This window comes from Lycorma delicatula, chromosome 7, assembly GCF_047948215.1.
Source record: "Lycorma delicatula isolate Av1 chromosome 7, ASM4794821v1, whole genome shotgun sequence".
In the NCBI taxonomy this organism is placed as follows: domain Eukaryota; kingdom Metazoa; phylum Arthropoda; class Insecta; order Hemiptera; family Fulgoridae; genus Lycorma; species Lycorma delicatula.
This window is the reverse complement of record NC_134461.1, coordinates 54,030,780-54,048,383: the sequence shown is the minus strand read 5'-3', so window position 1 is coordinate 54,048,383 and position 17,604 is coordinate 54,030,780. Positions and strand designations below refer to the sequence as shown.

Sequence of the window (17,604 nt, the reverse complement as noted above, 5' to 3'; positions counted from 1 at the left end):
TTTCTTTTTGATTCAGCACTCTCCTTCTGTTTCGCTTCCGATGACACGGCTGGTTTTAAACGAGGGTGTTTACTTAAACCTTCTGTCATGATAAATTGTACAACTTGCATGATCAGTTAATCCCTTATGTCGCAAGGGTAGTCGCCGGGGTATACATCCAATCCAGAGCACCCAACTCTGGAGGTATGTTCCGGTACTGCGGTGGAATCGGCATATGTACTGGCAGAAAGGAAGGATGCTCTCTGCCAGTACATATGCCAGGGGGGGATACTGGATGCGCAGTCTTTGCACTGACTCAACTACTTACCGAAGTTTTCAGGGCTCCCTTGCACCGACATACATGGGCACCTTACTATATATTTGTCATTACAGGGGGCAAATAACAACAAAATGATCTCTGTTACACTTGTAATCACATCGAGCCTAGCCGCTAAATTTTTATAATTTTTTGTAGATTTAATTATTTTAGTTTTATTTAAATTTAGGATAGGTAAACAAAAAGATATTCATGAACAAAACATAAACTATTGTAAAAAAAAGGAAAAAGCGAAAAATTTCCGTTGTAATAAAAATAAGATCAGTAATACAGAAAAAATAAGACTGCTGCTGAGCGCACGCTAAAGTTCTGTGGTATGGGAAAGTACATATTTTTTTTCAATTTAAGTTTATAAATGTACACCAATGTATAAAATATTATACATTTATAATAGTTTTTTTATCGATTTTATTCTACTACAATCACGTTAACGCAAAATAAATATTCTAAAGTTTTGCATGAAAGTGCTTTGACCACAAAATTTCAGTTTGGCTATAAAACATTACATTCTGTTTGTTCATCATCAGTAGTAATGAAAAAATAATATATATTTTCAAACTCATATTCTTTTAAAGTCAATGAAATATTCAGACTTTGTTTAAAAAATAGTAACACTTATTCTTACACAAAAATTAAAAAAATTATATTCACCTCTATAATATCAGACAGTAGAACTATTATCGTGTAACTCAAACGATTTTTATTTTGGTTTGGAAGAATAACAAGGGCCTCATTATTTAAATACGTATAAATAATAATATTATTACAAATAATATTACTGAGTCTACCTGTTTTTAAATAATAATAAAACTTAAAAATTTATTTTTAATAAAAAAAGTTTTTTTTTAAGTTCTGTAAAGTTTACATAAATAATATACTCAAATTTTAACACCTTCTGTTGTTATCGTTATTTAGTTGGTAGTTATTTTGTATATTTAATGTATTATTTCTTCATACAATAACGTTTTAAATTGGTGAAGTGAACTTTTACTAGTTTTATATTTTATAGTTAATTGTAACGGTTGCCTGATGAAGGTTTTACAACGGTTTACATAGATCTACCCAGACAAATTCTGGGTTAATTTATCCATGGAATTACATACTTACGCAAATCACCCTGATATGATCTATACAAACTGCTGTTATGTAATGATGAGAATAATATATTTATTTTTTTTATTAGATTAGAGGTGAGATGTAATCATCTCTGTTAATTTTTTTTAGTCCATAAATAAAATATCTTTATTGTGAAATAAGAAATTTTTGCTATTTAAGACAGAAGAAAATGCAATATTTTTATATTACTTTATTCTAATTATGTGTCTCTACCACGTAATTTTTTTCAATAATTGAAGATTAAGGGGGAAATCCTGGCAAACCTTAGATGTGACACTTATTCTTGATAAAATAAAATATACATTAGCATTAAAGTAATTTCGTTATTTTCTACTGTTAAAAATGATACTTGAAAACGACTCACTTTATCATGAAAATATTAATCAGAATGCCAAACATTTCCATAAGCAATAAAAATAAATAAATATGTATGGACGTAACGGACAATATTCTTGCTTTATCAGTCTCAAAAAATATTTAATCGTTTATTGTTATTATCATTAATTGGTCGGAAGGTTTCCAAATTTACTGCCTAAAAGAAACATCACATTACTGGAAAAGTATCATCACATGAATCATCAAAAGTAAATGACTAACTTACAAAATTCTCAGTTTAAAGTTCTTCATCAAATAAACTGCGTTCGGTGATGTGTATGAATTGAAACTATATATACGGATTTGAGAATATTTTCTTCTGTACGACGAAATAATATAATAGATTTTTACAACAGATTCTTCAGGAGATAAGTAACACATAACATAAAAACAAACTTGTTCACCTACTTAAAAGACCTACGTTCCCGTAAATTCTTTACAAACACTAAGAAAATATTAAAATAGAGATTTATTAAATTACTAATTTATAAAATTTTAAAGATAATAAATTTGAGTGACAATCTACCGCTTGGCGATTTATTTTCACGTTTAATTTTGTTTCGTTTTTTTTTTTTAAGACATTTATTGTTGTATAATGATTTTATTACAGGAGTAAGTAAGAAGATACGAGCAAGAAAAAGATTTAATGAAGAAGTAAAGGATAATTTCTGATGTTTAGATTACACAGAATGCGTAGAAATAAATGTTAGAAATAATTTTAAAATAGCCGATAGTAAAAGAAAAAGTTAATTATTTGTTTCTTTAGTTATTTAAAAGTGTTTTATTTCTTTTTTTGTTATGAAAGAGCGGGAATCAACAGCTAAATCGGGTGATTTGCGATGTATTCATACATACAGCTAAATCAGCCCGGTGGATATTGGTTGCATAAGAAAAGATGCCACATCTGACTGGGATTTGAACCCAGGACCTCCGAATAAAATGTCGAGAAGCTACCTACTCAGCCACGGAAGTTGGCTTTTTTTATCTCTCATAAAATGGAAGAAACGAAAGAGGTGTATGAAAAACTTCTTATAAAAAAAAATAAATGTTTAAATATGTATGTATATTTTTCAAGAAATGTACCCGTCTAAAATAATTAATTACTAAAGCAGCCGGAATCTGATCAATAGTCGGTGTTGTATCTTTACTTTTAGTTCATTTATTTTTTGGTTTATCAAAAAATGTTATAGACTTCATGTACATCCTCGTTGTTTTATTTATAACTGAATTTCAATTCCTTTACTCTTAAATATAATGAAAACGATATGAGTGAAAGAGAGTCATGAAACATCTGGTGAAGACAAGTAAAGCTCTCTACCGGAATAAATTCTAAAATAAATACTTCAATCTTGAAACACGTGTTCTTCTTTACTATATTACCTAACACAAAGTTTCACACTTGCTCCATTCTTCAGTAATGAAAATTAACTCTGTTGGATTGGAACTTTTCTTTACCTTATAATTGTCATTTCTCGTTTCTCTTTCTTGTTATTTCTTTTTTTTTTTTGTGCTGACATTTCTAAGAATACTTTCGGTCGCATGGTGGATGTGAAAATTAGTTTTCTTTACGTTTTGAGGTATGAAGAGTAAAAAAAATACGATTCAATTAAAATCGGGTTTCGTTTTATATTTATGTGTAGGTCTGTCTATAAAATTTGTGGCTCTAAAATCTCCAAAACTATTATATCAATTTCATTGAGATTTATGTATGTTGTAATAGTTTATTTGAAGTTGCGCATATGAAAACGTTATGAAGATTGGTTAAGTCATTCTTGAGTTACGCTCAATTTAAGGTAAAGCGGGGCAACTTAGAAGCGTGATTCGTTATCATGCTGCAAGTTGGAATTTTGCTGTTTTTTTATCTGCAGCATCTATTTTTACCAATATTTTTTGGCTTATTCAAGTAGCGTTTCCTACTTTGAGGGTCATGATCACTGGATATTTGTGTCTTATCTAAGAGTTATGTTGACTGTATAGATGTATTTTTCATACGAGCTTATGCAGCGACACAGTGGTAAGTGTTGAAACGATTCTTGTATATAGGATTTACTGGTTAATCAAAAACATGTATAGTGGGTTGTACTATGAAAATCAGAACGTTTCTGACTGCGAAATAGTGTGGACGACAGAATCTATAGTAGTTTTATTTTATTTTAATTTGCTTCTTATTTGTATGCTTATTTATTTTTCATGTTTATTTCTTAAATCGTTTTCTTTGTAAAACTTTAGAATAAATTAAAACTTTTTCAAATGGAAACAAAATAAAATAACGAAAATTCGGTCTTGTTGCACTTATTAACTTTATTCATTTTAATCATACATAAATCACTTTCAGTTTTTACTAATGTATTGTGTAAAGTAAATTCTGCACTATTTGTCAACACGCTTTTTTTAGTAGTTGAATTTAAAGATACTAAAACCCTGGTTACTGAATTTTTAATGGGTGTCTTAATTTACGGCTGTTTTTTTTTTTTGTATCATAGGATATCTTATATATTAGGAAGATAACACTAATTACACTAGTCAACAAAAAAAAAAATTTTGTGTATCTGGAATCGTTTATGGTGATTTTAATTAATTTTGGGGTGTTGAATTTAAAATTATTACCAGAATTTCTGTAATGCATCAAGGTTTTTAGATACTTACGATTTATTTATCGGGAATGTGGTTGTTGAGGGATTCACGTACTAATAAACCCCAACGTTGCGGCGTTCCATCTTGTTGGAATATGATCTCAGATTGTAACTCTTCAATCTCGGTTAACAAACCCTTCTAGTATCTAACCCTTCTAGAAGTCTAGATAAATATTTGCGTTAAATGCCGTTTCCACAAAGAAAAAAGGTCCAATCACCTTTTAGCGAATCAGTACGCACCAACGTGGCTCTAATGGGCTAAGGTGGCTTTAAAGAGTGGCAATTTTAGAATTCGGTATAAGTTAGAGCCGCCCTCTAAAATAAGAACTTGGTTATGGTATGATAAATTTAAAGAAACTAGCGGTGATGAACATAAGAAGGGTTCAGGCAGGCTTAGAACATCATACGAAAAAATGGAAATCATTCGTGAGTCTTTTGTTCGCACCCCTGGGAAGTCAATTCGGAGTCCAACGTACGAGTAAAATCTTCCGCAATCTACCGTTCACGATGTTTTGATTGATGAAACGATTAAAATTACGTATAAATTACAAATACTGCATCACATACACCACAAGATTACACTGCTAGAAACAGATTTACTGTGGAAGTGATTGAAAGGATTGAAAATTATGATTGTTACCTTAAAAAAAGTTTTTGTCAGACGAGGCTACATTTCTCGTGTCTGAAAAAGTGAACACTCTGAACGTTCGAATAAGAGGATCAGAAAACCCACATCTTACACTTCACCGTATTAGAGGAACCCCAAAAATGAATGTTTGGTGCGTACTGCTTTGGGATAATGTGATTGGATTTTTTTCTTTGTGGAAACGGCATTTAACGCAAATATATGTCTGGACTTGTTAGAAGGGATTTTTTTATCTTCAGCTTGAAGAATTACAACCAGAAATCATATTTCAACAAGATGGAGCGCCGCCACGTTGGGGTTTATTAGTACGTGAATCCCTCAACATTCCCAAATCACCGGATTGGACGAGATGAACTGATCACTTGGCCACCTCAATCCCGAATATAACTCCATGTAATTTTTCTTACGGGGTTTGATCAAGGATAATGTACACAAAACTCGTGTAGTGAATATGTTTGACCTTAAGCAGAGGATTGTTAACGCATTCGAATTTATAAATGCGGATATGTTATAAGGAACATGGCATGAAATTGATTATCGCTTAGATATTTTGCGATACTAATGGTGCAGACTTTGTATGATTACAGAAAAAATAAACTTTCAGTTATAATATTTCTAAATTCATTCAACCGTTTTTTCTATTAATAAATAAATTATTTACTCAATACCAAAGTTGTTCAGGGGGAATTTTCGGATTCCGGTAAAATTATGAATTAAATAGATTAACTTTTTTCTTTGATAAATATCTTAATTCACAAGTTCACTACTGAGAAGGCTAGGACCTCGAACTATGGCTTGAAACTTTCCCAGGGATAACACAAATGTATCCCGCTAATTTGAAAGCAATCGGTCAGTTGATTCTCTTGTGCTGCGAGAACAAACAGACAAACTTCCGGTTTTATATATAAATAAAACATTATTTATTAATTAATATTTTATAATATAAAATGAAATCTGTAAACACTGCAACAACAACCTAATTTAGATGTATGTACTCGTGTGTGTGTGTACTCGTGTGTGTGTGTGTGTGTGTGTGTGTGTGTGTGTGTTTACCTTAATTATGTTTTACACCTTACATTATGTTTGTACACCTTAATTATGTATTACATAACATTATAATTATTATCTAGAGATATAAGTATATATTTTATTGTATTTTTTGTGGTGTACTATGTGATTAACTTTAATTCAAATTACGTTAATACGGGAATCTGCTGATTAGACTTAGCAACACTGGTTACCGAATGTTGTGCAATTCATAAAAACAAATAAATAGATATAAATAAAATATTCTTATTGTTACATACTTTTTTAACAAGATTATTGAGTGGAAATACAGTATATTACGAGGAATGCTCTTCTCATATTTTGTTTTAAAATAACTGAGCTTTTTGAAAATTTTATTAGCTTCATAAGTATTATGATTATCACTATTAAGTTTTTTTTTAAAAAGCACCCAAACCTAAAAATTGAAATTTTATAAATTCGATTATCGACTTAACTTATTTTTTGTATAAATCAACGGAGAATAGTCATTTATCTTCATCATTTGGGAGGAATAAACGTTTTATTTTTTTTAATAAACAGTTTTTTTTATAACAACCTAAATTTCTTTATAGCACAAAATCGACTACGTTTATTAAAACTTTGAAAAAACATAGCACTAGTGATTGACACGAAGAAAGATTAATAAATTTTATTTATTTAATAAATCAATATAGATTATTTTTAAAACGTTATTTCCCATTTCTTCTGTGTTCTTTTGCGAGGCCTTTGTAATTTACTCCGCCTTGAAGGTTTATCGAAAACCGTAAATGGCATCCGAGTACAATCGACACGTGAGACAGACTTCATGAAATCAGTCCGTATAAAATTGCGGGCTCAGTGGAATAGGTTCTGGCTGCTGAGTCCTCCCATGGCATTACTTTACTTAACATTCGGGAGAATGTGCTCGAGAAACCTCTTTCCCCGAACAGAAGAGACCAGGTCATCTTAACTCGACTAAGGATTGGACATATCACTTATCCACCCTCATCTATTTGGCTCTCCTCAGAATATCTGTGAGGCTTGCAAAGTCAAATGGTCCGTACACTATCTGCTCTTTGATTGCCCAATCTTTGGAACCATCCCACAAAACTTAGACCTGGGTTCAGATATGAAATTTTTATTAAACCAGAAAGAAGATATAAAACGTCTGTTGCGGTTCCTCTTCTTCAGTGGAATGAAGAATACGATTTAGTGATTTTTGTCTAATTTATGTATTTTAGTTTGTATTTGTTGCTTGTATATGTATTATGCTTGTTTGTATTTGTTACTTGTATATGTTTATTCTTTATTGTTCCTGTTTCTTTATTGTTTATTTTTGTTGTTTTATGTAACACTACTATTATTTTAGTCGCTATTGACTGTAATTGTTGATGCGACTGTAAATAAAACCATTAAAAAAACACAAAAAAAACGTAATTTTCTTTAGTCAAGAAAATAAATAAGTAAGGACATTCGGATACTAAGTAATTTTTAGTTTAATCTGATTAAAGAATTAAATTTTGAAACCCTAAGTTAATTCAAGGAATTTAAGCACCATCAGAACCTGCTAACTTTTATTAGTTAAGCTGTAATACGTGCCAGCAAATAAACAAGGCAGATAAAATTTTTAGTGAACTCAAAATGAAAAAAGAAAATAACGCAGCCGGTCAGCACTAAATTTTTACTTAAGAAAAAATTAAATAAATTTAAAGTTCAAATTAAACGAAATTTTGCTTTGTAAATATTTTTATCACTGGATATTAAAATAGGTATGATTATGAATAAATCCCCTTAAAAAAATATAACCTTAAATTTTTATTAGTGTATGATAATTTAAATTTTCTAGTAAAGACTGACTGAACAGTTAATAGCGGAATTGAATATTTCGCACGTTACTCAATTATGATAGTGATAAAGGATTTTTCTTGTGAAAGATTAAGCCTGTCATTGATAGCTTTTTAATATTTAAAACTTTTCACCCTTTAAAGAAGCAGAATTACGCTAGATGTGTAGTAATTAAGGGTTAAGAATAATAAGAAGGCCGAATCTATAGCCAATAAAGATATAAATACTTAGTTTTTTGACTGTGAACTGAAATGTGACGAGAGCACAGTCTTGACAAGGATCAACAGAGGATTCCTTTTAAACAAGTGAATGTTACCAAACGGAACTTGTTACAATAATTTACAAATTTTTTATTCTAAAATATCTAAGGATTTTATAACAATTAATATAATTCTAAAAAAATAAGGATTTCCCTGATTCTTTGCTTTAAAAAACGGGCTATAGTTTATAGTCGCTTAATCTATAATCTAAGACTATATACATTCCTTACAGTTTTAAGGAACTTATCAGTCATCAAACTTAAGGTGGGATGTTGTTAGATCTTATTTAAGAACCATAGAACTAAACAAGATCCAGTGTATAGATTATGGCAAAAATCCAGTAAGACTGCTTCGCATAAGTGGTTCAGTATTAAAAATGCATCTTTTTCAATATATAGAGCACTGATGCATGTTGAGTATAAAGAGGTTATAATATTTATTTATTGTCAATTGAAAATTACACATACAATTTTATTCAACATATTTATCCTTGACGCAGGTTGCAAAAGAACCTTGAGCCCTACCCGCGAGTTCCTGTCATATAATAGGATGATTAATATAAGAACTAATAAAAAATACAATATTTAACTAAATAAAAATGATTTTTGTAGCATGATACATAAAAATAAAATAAAAAATAAAAATTTTAATTGAAAAATTAAGTTAAAAAAATACATAAAATCAGAATGTAAAATTATTAAATTTACATTGAAATCAAATAAAATAAAATACAATAAAATCATAATCTAAAAAAAAAAATTAGAAAGAATAATTTCATTGTGGAGAAATAAAAAAATAATACGTTATAAGATAATGTATGATAATACAAGAAATATTCATAAGATAAAACAACTGAATGCTATTATGAATTTATACTGCCTTAGCATTCACTTAAACATTCACAGTTTTATACATGTAGATTTTTCAATAAGTAATATATAAATTTATTTTGTTGTATGTTACTTATCATAATATGTTAAATTTATTGTTATTAATGTGGATTATTTTTGTCTTTTGATTTGGTAATTTAAAATATATATTTATTTCACTCATTCTTCTATTTCTTTGATTAGATTACTTTTTATTATGTAGGCTTTAAAATGATTGGGGTCTCTGTTAGAAAATATACTGGCGTAATAGGAATATTGACGTTAAAAGCTGAGACGTTTGAGAAGGGAGCTACTTCTTTTTCTATCTAAACTAAACTAATCTAATACTAATAAACTATCTAATTTAATTTCTTCTAATATTTGAAGGAAATTATTGTATAATATGTGTATGAGCTGACTCGACAACAAAACCGTGTCAGTAATACACTGTTCCTCAGTAAATTGAAATTCCTCCATTTTCCTAGAATTTTGGCGAAATAGACACTCACTCATTCCAAAGATTTAGAAGTACTCATTTCAGTTAGGTTTGCTTGTTTCTTTTCGAGGTCCCTTTATGAGTAGGACTTTTTATACTATTCACTTTGTATACAATAATAATAGTTACAAAAATAGTTCCTTCTTTCGGGTAACATGACAAGATTTACACATCGAATCAGCTATTTTGTATTGAAGCATAAAATATAAAATTTACTTCACATTTTAATTACCTTTAAATACATTTTATTTGTCGTTTTACAAAACGCTGTGATTGTTAAAATAAAATAACGGTCTAATCTGAGCAATATTTACCTGAAATTAAACAACAGCTAATTTTAAACACAGCTTACAGAAGTTTAAAAGTACAACCTCAAAATAAAATATTTCGTAGTACATGTCAGATTATATTTGATTGTTTCATTTATCACAATTTATAAATTATCTTAAATAAAATTCGATTTAGAACATGTAAAGAAAGGAATATAAAAACGTGAGTAAAAGAAAATAACAGTAATGTTTTTTTTTTTATTTTTTAGTTTTTTTTTAGAAAGAAATAAAGAACTACAACGGGAAATGACAAAAGAGAAGGCAAATAGGGGTGGACGATTTTTCAGCCACAAGCCGAGTTTTTGTGACGTTGAAGTGAGATCCTAAGCCTGCTAGTGACGCCCAAATGTCGACGTCACCGCTATTTACACTGACGCCGTTTTTGTCCTTTTATTTGAAAGTTCTTGGAATGTCGTTCTCGGATAACCTTAATTCATCACTTCTACTTCTATTTTAAAGTTTGTATTCTTTTTTTTATTTATTTTATCTTGACTTTTAAGGTGACCATTAATTTTAATTTAAATTAGATTATATCTGCAGCAGTCATACGTTTCTTTAGTATGTATATATTTATAATACCAGTGCTTTAAAGAGAATTTTATTAATCTTCCATTTTTATTAGTTTAATTTATTTCGATTAGTTCATAAAATAGAAACTGACCATGAAAAATTTTGAAAAGCAATTTTACTGGCATTTACAGTTAGAAGTTGATAAGCTCCAATGATATTGAAAGTTCTATCACGGTTTCATTCATATCAGCATGTGACACGTTTTTATTTTTTCATTAATATCCATGATATGACACAGATTGATAAATGTTTATTAACTAATTATCAACAAAGTACTTAAAATTCCAAGTGATTTTTCCGTTCAAAAAATAGTGTAAAAGAAATATTCTTACGTTATTTCATATTTTTATATGTCCACACTGGATTAAAACATAAATCACTTCTTGTACGACTGACAACAACATCAAAACGTCAATTGTTTCAGTAGCGCTGCGTATTATCCAAATTTTGGAATATATTTTGATTACAGACAGAATATGTACATAAATTTTTCAAACTCTCTGAAGAAATAAATTTTCGGTAATATACCGATAATTTATATCGGTGTAGTTAATAGGTATTTTTGACCTATTTACTTTTATGAGCGTTCACAGAGGTTTTGAAAATGCTGAAATAAAGAATTAATTCAGTACAAATATTAATTATCATTTACTTGTTTTTAATAATTTACAAAATATCTACAGAATTAATGCATTGCAATGCACAACTCCACAAAAAATCATTTCAGATTCTTCGATATTATTCTGACAAACAGAAAAAGTTAAAAATGTTATACTATAAACAATTAAATAAAACAATAAAGATGAATAAAATTATAAAATTTCGAGAAATAATTACTAGAAGTTTTTATTGTTACATAATTTTTTTTCTACTCGCAAACCTCAAGTTTCAATCAGTTGATATTCGAAAACGAAAACTTTTTACAATGTTAAAATATTTTCTATCTCCGCCAACCTCCGTAGCGGATTGGTTTGTATTTTGAGTCTTTCATCTGAAAGGTTCTGATTTTGAATCCCGTTCACGATTAAATTTTTCATTAGCTAAAGGGTTTCGCGTATTAAAAGTAATTATAGTCCGTATAAAATTGGTTTGACACACAACGCCATATTGGTAAGTCGTGTTTTTATTCGGCTCCGTGGCGCGAGTGATAACGTCTCGGACTTTAATCCGGTGGTTCCGAGTTGGAATCCCGGTCAGGCATGGCATTTTCATACGCTATAAATCATTCGTATCATCACCAACTGCGGTTGTCCTTCTTGGTGGCTTTTCTTTTTGTTTTGGTGCTATTTTTTTTTTTTTTTTTTTAATAAAATACAGATGTTTTAGCTGTTAAATATAATTAAAAGAAATTTGTTACTTAATCAGTTGTGATTTTGTTTACATTAACAACGGCCATACGGGCTCTTTGTGATTGGTCGTTGTGTTTGACAGCGGCCATCTTGCATTGATCTGATTGGTTTTTCTTTGTTTACATTTCCAAATTAAAAATGTACAAATTAAAAATAGATAGATACATTTATTAAAAATAGATGAAAACAATCTTTGATGCGGGTTATATATCGTACTAAAATTTGAGCTCAATCGGTGCAGAACATTTTGAGTTTTTGAAGCCGTACAAAAACGAACTTAACATTTTTATATATATATAGATGTTTAAAAGTGATAAATTAATATACGTTCCTGAGATTGTGTCCTAGAACTTTCATAATAATACACTGTCTAATTGTGATAGTAATTTTTTTTAGCCTAGTTGAAACTAAAAAGTATAAAATAAAGATATTTTTTTTAAATACGCTTTTAACTAATTAAAAAATTGAAATTTCACTATTTGTAAATTATTGAAATAAAGTATAAATTGATTGGAAAACTTTCCCAATACAAATGTATTGAAAAATGCTCTAAAAAAGAAAAAATTATTTCACTTTCATATTAAATCAAGAATAAATGTGTATAACAAACTCTTTGATTAAATTTAAGTAACATTTTATAATGATAATGGTGACCTATAAATCTATTTTCTAATTTTATGTGAACACTTTTTTATTACATCTCTCAGCTACATTTAATTATAATAATGTATATTGAACGAATTTATTAACAAAATTCCTTTACATTTTATATCATGAATGATAAATGCGTGATAAATTACATTTCATTGTATTACATTATATTTTATTGTTATCTCACTGATAATTTGTTTAATAGAATATCCCAACCTTTTATTATTTGTGTTATAAAATTTAAAGGAATTTTTTTAATAAATTCATTCATAATAATTTTGTTAAGCATGGCCCGTTGGTATAAGTATACAATTAGAATTAATATACTCGTACAAAAAACCGCTTACCAACAATTGAATTCGAAGCCTTCAAGCGCTTTCGGAATTAAATTCCATCTTCAGGAACTCTCATATTCATCCTATTTGTATAGTAATTAAAACATCACATGTAACTTATAAAAAATTGGGGTATTTGCTTCAAACATAACATTTGGTTGTCATATGTAATAAAATTATGTCAGCGTAAACAACCTGTCTATTTGGTGGTCTCAAAAATTAAATATAAAAGAACATTCATATAATACAATATATAAACATAATAGATCATCATTATTAATATAAAGTGTTATTTGAATTTAATCGAAGAGTTTATTGTAAATATTTATTCTTGATTTTGTATAAAAATGAAATTATTTTTTTTTTTTTAGTGCACCTTCAGATATATATTTATATTGAAAAGTTTCCAAATAATTTAGAGCTTGAGCTCATATAGCCTAATTTTATCTCTTACGTAAAATACTGTTGACAAAAGTTCAAGGAAATTGAATGGAAAACTGTGATTAAAAATAATACATATCACTGGATTTCAGACAACCTTAGTTCATAATCTTAATTATTTTAATTATTAAGAAGGTTAATTATTTTAAGAAGGCTCTTTATGTTATTTCTCTGAATTCCTTTACTTTTTCTTTTTCTGTTTACCCTCTGGAACCCCAGTAAGGTAGTACTTCAGAGGATGAAATGTATGAATTCTTTTACTTTTTTTTGAGATCATCAGTTTTTATTCCCTCCCCCCTGAAGCCGGATCCACAACCAAGCATAAACACAGCTCTAGGGGGTGCCATCGCTTCAAACTGCCTATTCGAGAAATGACTTCCCCCCCACCCCAGACAACTGGGACTCGGTCGTTAATTAGTCACCATACCTCTAATGACGGAGACCTCGTAGAGATCCCCAACCAGGACACCGATCTTGACGCCACGCCTCAAATGAGAAACCCGAAAGGGATCCCCCACCGTGTAAACGGTCTTACTTTGCCCCCTCATCGAAGTCCGATCGGAACATAAGAGAATACCTGACAACTCACCAGCATCGGGACATCTAAGCGCTCAAGGCCTCTCCCAACAAGGCCGAAGTGGCCTAATAATCTGCTCCTCGGTGACAGGTCAACCACCCGCGTAAGGCCATCAGCTCCACCGACATTCTGCAGTATCATAGCTGACATAAATTCCTCCTTGGGCTATCTCTTGAGGATCAGCCGGGGCAATTCACTGTCAACTCCGACAGCAAATTGCCCACTTCCCATTCTCATTCTCCACTAGAAAACTAAACTGCCTAACGTAATGGAGAAGAATATCTGTATTATTAGCTAGACACCACCTCTGCTTGCCAGGATCAGAAGTCACACCAGCTCCTCCTAGAGCTCTCCCTCTTCCGTCGGGATGGCATACTTCCGATGCAGATCCGAGGCCTCCTCCCATGAGGAGAAGAAACTCCTACTGCCCGCCTTTAATTTCTTTTTCTCCTTCGTAGCCGACAGGAAATGACGACTTTTCCCGTCGGCTTCAAAAATTTCGGTTCGACACCCACAACAGCAAGAGAGCCCGATGCAGGAGGCTGAACATCTCCTTCAAGCGGCTTGGCACCAATATCGCCTCCAGAAACTAAAACCGGCACACCCGTAGCCCTCTGCTACCGCCGGATCGATGCCTTTCCACACACCTGATCTCCTTGACCGCCATTTCCACATCACTATCACCTGCACAACTCTCTGACTCAACCTCACGGACGATAACCCGGCAAGGCCTCCTCCTACTATAACTCCTTCCCTCAACCGGAATGAAAACCTCACACGGAGAAGGGAGGACATTCCTGGGCTAAGTAGACCTCGTTCAGCCATAGTCCAACAAAAAAACAAAATATAAATAAACGAAATCAGTTAATTAATTTAAATCAGTCAATGATTCAAATTAATTCAATTAATCAAGTGTCCGATTAACTAGAATAGCCAAAAAACACGAAAAGAGAAGTCTTAAATTATAAAGGAAATCTCAAGATCAAAACATAAATAAAACAACATTGCGAGAGGGAATTTACTTCTCAAAATTTCCCTGCTTCAAACAGCTGATAGAAAATAAATTAAAATTTTTCTAAGTCTATATAAACATGTGAAGTTCGAGTTAAGGAATTCCGTAACTCGAACGTAAACAAACTAAAAAAATAATATAATAAAATATAGCTTAACTAATCAACAAGCCGTAGTTACTCTAGGCCAAAGTATTAAAATAAAGTTTAATATCACAAAAAACACTAAATTAAACTATGTAAAGAAAAATAACTCCAAAACGATAGTTTATATGAGATTACAGACCAACCAAACGGTACAGGACTCTAATTGGCCCGTAAAGAAAAGTTACCAGTTCGGTACTAACAGAAACTAAGTTACGAAAACAAAAAACACAAGAACGTAAAAAAGGTAAACAAAACGTCACAAAATACAAATGAAAAAACGAATAACAAAAAGAGCAGCAAAAACGTTAAAACAAAGACACAGTAGGCACCCAAAGACACAACCAAAGAATACTGGCATCCACGATCTAGTATTCTTTTACTTCTTTTTTTATGTTTAACTTCCACGACCACCGTTAGTTACTGCTTTAGAGGATGAGTTGAATGATTTGTATCGTGTGTGAAAATGTCACGCCTGACCGGGATTTGAACCCGGGACTTACGGATGAAATGCCGATACGCTACCATTCGCGCCACGGAAGCTGGCAGTATTATTGTTCTTGTTTTTACATAAACGCATTTTTTTTACCATTTGAATTTCTTTAATTTTCTTTTCATGTTTTCAGCATATTTTATACTACCAGAATTTTAGATAAAAATTTAAAAAAAATTATTTTTATTAAATTATGATTTTTATTACTGATAATCCAAAGTAAGAGTTTTATTTATCTTTTTTTTTTCAACTGTTTACTTGCAGTCTTGGAATTTTTCAAAGAACTGTAAAAGAATAATTTTTCAATTTTAAATTTTTTTAGTAAATCTTTTTTGAAATATTTGTTTTACTAAAGATTTTTTTTCAGTTTTGTCAAGTATTCAATGAAATTTGTTAAATGTAGATGAAGAGTTTGTTATTATAACCATTAAAAGCTGAGCTTTAAAAATCACTATTCAAACTACGTTTAATCACTGAATTAATTAATTTAGTTAATTGTAACCATCGATTCAATTTAAATTTATTACTATTCCTATGTTATAATAATAATATGTTAATAATAATAAAATTTATTTTATTAAAGTAATATTTTTATCATCTTTTCTAATTAGTGGCATAAATCATTTTTATAAATAATTTTCATAAGTTTTATAGTGTTTTTAATTAATTTTAGAAGTAAATTTTACTTTAAGTAGTAGTTATACTTTCAAAGTGTTTTGATTTTTCATCTTTATATTGATTTTCTATATGAGAAAATATCTGTGTCGTCTGTCATTTAATTCTTTTTTCAAATAATCCAACTGTTCTGAAGTCGTAATGTCACAAAAACAACAAAACATTCTATCATTACCTCCTTTGTTGTTCAATTGCATAAAACATGAAATTTACCAAATTATACATTTTTTAACGGTTTTAAGAAATACTATAAGAGATAGTTTAGCTTGTAGTTAATAGAGACCTGTACTAAATACAGTAAATGTAAGTGAAGAAGATACGAACATAGGGCAAGTAAATACAGTCACTAATAGTTGTGTATAAGCTGAACATTATACACTGTAAACTTCAACGTAGGATTATCTGCACAGGTGCAACAAGATACTCTATATCATTTTAATTACAGATTCATAGTACAGCGCAAACTAATTAATTCACTAAGTTATACGTACGAATTTATATTATATGATTTAAATGCAAAAGTAAAAGAATTTATTTTATTCGCTAAAATATTCTATTCCAGTAATGAATTAAATTTAAATAGAATAATTAGTGATAATATTTATATACTAATGATAAATTTATGTACTGTTACCACAAATACCCAGTTAGAATGATGTTTATGAACTAGAGTTGACACTTATAAAACATGTAACATTATTCCCACAGAGATTGAAAACAAAGTACAATTTTTATTATATGTAGGAAGGTCATACGAATGTTTATTTGGCAGGAAATGATCTCCATTATATATTTCAAGTAGAAAGGTACAACATATTTAAGTCATGATTTATGGTTAACTCCCTATGCAAAGTATTTTGTTAATGCTCTTGTTCGATGAGAAAATTTTCAATTTTTTAAATGCCTAAAAATTATAGGTTACATGAAAGAGCCCGTTTGTGCTCATAAACTTCCGTATGGTTAAATTTTTAAAGGCCTCAAGAAAAAAGTAGATATTCTCAAAGAATAAATTATCCAAATATTTAAATTTTTAATTAAAGGGGAACTGAACATCTTACTTATTGTTTTTATTTTTTATTTTTTTTGCAAATTACATTATGAAAAAAGAATTCTTTGAGAAGATTATAGGAACTTCAGGAGCAAAAAGTCTAAACCTCTTAGATAACATTATGATACACCTGTTTTGAAAAATAACAGTTCCAATTAAATAATTGTCTTTTGATAACTGACTGTACTAAGAGATATGGTAAAGACCTTAGTGGTCATCGACATTTTCTTAATCTTTTCTTGACGTAGGATATTTGAGAAAATTATATATGAGTATGTATAAAGCTCAAATATCGCAATACAATACATTTTCATTTATTTTACCCTTTCATTAATAAACATTCCGGGCGATGATAACGCTCAGGCGTTTTTCGCCCCCCAAAAATAAAAAAAAATACATT

The 17,604-nt window shown here is 29.9% G+C and overlaps 1 long non-coding RNA gene across 2 annotated transcripts in view; it reads left to right on the top strand.

Annotated features, from left to right (window-relative positions):
- Nucleotides 1–17,604, top strand: part of LOC142327604 (uncharacterized) — a 571,970-nt gene that overhangs the window by 308,388 nt on the left and 245,978 nt on the right. For both annotated transcript variants that reach the window (XR_012757026.1, XR_012757027.1), the window contains exon 2: nt 10,121–10,369. This is a non-coding gene — a long non-coding RNA (uncharacterized LOC142327604). The remainder of the gene's footprint in view (nt 1–10,120; nt 10,370–17,604) is intronic.